Raw genomic sequence first — 2,592 nt, forward strand, 5'->3', positions numbered from 1 at the left:
CAGATTTTCTTTATCCATTTATCAGTTGATGGGCACTTAAGTTGGTTCTAAATCTTTGCAACTGTGATTTCTACTGCAATAAGTATTCTGGTGCAGATGTGCTTTTTATAAAATGACTTCCTTTTTTTTTTTTGATAGATACCCAGTAGTAGAAACACTAGATCAAATGACAATTCTACATTTATATATTTCTTTTTTATATTCATTAGATTTATTTTATTATTAAAAAGTACTGCCTCTAGGTTATGCTAGCCATATATAGAGCACTCTTTGACACATGTAGCTACTGTAATATACTATAATAGACACAGCCATTATAGAATGATTTACACTTTGGGAAGAAATTCAACAGTAGTAAGGGTGACTATTTAAACTAAAAACAATAATATACAAATTGTCTTTCTCATTTGATTGAAAGGGCTATAAAATTCAACATACTGACAAAGGAAGCAACATACTCACATAGATAATACCTCTGTTAATTGCTTTTAGCTTTACTTCTTCCTTAAAAGGGCTGCATACTCAGCTAAATGATTTTCTATACTGCACATTGGCTTCAAGTCTAGCCTATCTTAATTGACTGATAGAAAGTCATGTTGGTAAGCTGACACTGGCTTATGTATTTTAAAAAGTGGAAATAAAGTGGCAAATTGTGCCACATGTACTTACAGAGCCTGAAGGCTAATTCTGAGTAAATTTGAAATAAATAAGTGATCCATGAGTAAATACAATCTCTGGGCTGACTTAAAACTAGGAGAGTGAGCTAAGTGAAAATTAACAATACCATGTAGAAATGTCTAGAAATGTCATTTCTAGTACTCATTTTAGGATACTATACTTTACCTGAAAATGTACATTATTTACAAACTATTCCTTTTTGGCCTCTGAAATTTAGCCATTTTAGTTGGCCGTTGGCTGTTTCTTTCCATATGCTAGCAGTTACATGTAACTGTACATGCAGTTACAACTATCATTAAAATACTTTTACACATGAATTACAAATATTATTAAGGTAACTCTGCATGTATAAATATCTCAATATTTCTAGCAGAATTTAAAGCATTCAGAATGTATGTAAAAGTATTTGTTTTTGGTAAGGCCGGTATTTTGTTGTAATCATCGTTGTTTCAATAATGCTCTGTAAATAGCAAAGCCCCAAATTGCAAAAACAGTAGCACCAAAACTTGCTCAAAGCTGAACTGTGGAGCTCTTGAGGTCAGTTTGTGTCACATGTGGGAACATGGCCATTGTTGTCAATTTAACAAAGATATCCTTACTGGATGTATCAGCAATATTGCAAGTGAAGGCTTGTGGTGGAGGCATTTTATGTTTCCTGAAGAAATCAGTAGGTGAAATACTATATTCTTGCTTAACTTCATGCAGGTCTGACTTTTCAGCTATGATTAACCAGGGTATTCTGCTGTCCATAAAGTGCTGCTTAAAAATCCTGACACAGTATTCAAAGGATTTGTGATTGTTGACATCATATACCAGGCACACAGTATCACAAATGATCTCAGCCATAGTTAGAATTTCTGATTCTGAGATATCATGCAACAAGTATTTCTCGTGTCCATATACATAAACAGTGTTAATTGCATACTAAGATTTATGACCATCACGAATTTTCTTCTTTCATCAAGTTTCTTCCAAGAAGATCCTGAAGAACTCCACTTTTCCCATAGTTTTTCATTCCAATTAAGTTACATCTGAACACATTTCTTTGAGTCTGCTTTTTCTGCAGGTCTATCTTTTTATCTGTTGTTACTGTAATGGCTGAAGCTTGAGACTCTTGTTCAGTCAATATTGAATAGGCTATATAGACCAAATACTCCAGGCACCGCTGTAGATCTAAATAGGTCGTGAGGGTCTACTGGGAAAGGAATCCCTGGTAGGTTATCAGCCTCTTTGTTGGTACAAACTGTGTTATACACATCTGGCCCCCAACGTATGTAAGGGAAAACTTTGAATAAATCTTTTAAGCTCATCAGGTGACAAAGCACAGTCTCTATCCAAATCATGCTTGTCAAAGGTGCTTTGGATAAACAAATATGCATGATGATTTAGTTCAGTATTGCAATCAGGATGTATTTTTAGCAGGGGGAATAAATATTCAGGCATCAAATCCAGATCATCATCATAACCAAATAGTCGAAGCACCATCCGAGTAGTTTTGTGTCTCCCTTTCTGGATGAAAAGTGTGTGTTAAAAAAAAAAAATGCTTGTTGTTAACAGCATACACTATGCAGATGACATTAGCCTGTGATATTTCTTGTTGAAGTTGTTCATCATTTTGTTCTGCTTCTGAGTAATCTACAATATGTGTTGGAACTCTCCGAGGGGTGACATCAGCTGGAATGGTGATTTCTTCTGATGGAGGAGGAAGTTCTGTAAATTCTTCACTGACCAGAGACATAATCAGTGATTTCCCCCCAACTCTAGGTTCTCCCACCAGCAGGATCTGAACGTCTTTCTTTATGTCTAGGGCTCTTAGGGGCCGCCCTTGGCCTACATGCGTGGAGTGGAGTACTTTAGCTCAGTGGGTCCACTCCACAGTGCTGCTCTCACTATGCTACCAATGCCACCTGCCAG

General features: G+C 36.0%; 1 pseudogene; it reads right to left on the reverse strand.

The window, feature by feature from the left end:
• Positions 1 to 1,116: 1,116 nt before the first annotated feature.
• LOC128578040 (mitochondrial Rho GTPase 1-like) lies at positions 1,117 to 2,199 on the reverse strand (annotated as a pseudogene).
• Between the last annotated feature and the right edge of the window lie 393 nt (positions 2,200 to 2,592).

The sequence above is a fragment of the Nycticebus coucang genome, chromosome X (assembly GCF_027406575.1).
Source record: "Nycticebus coucang isolate mNycCou1 chromosome X, mNycCou1.pri, whole genome shotgun sequence".
NCBI lineage: Eukaryota > Metazoa > Chordata > Mammalia > Primates > Lorisidae > Nycticebus > Nycticebus coucang.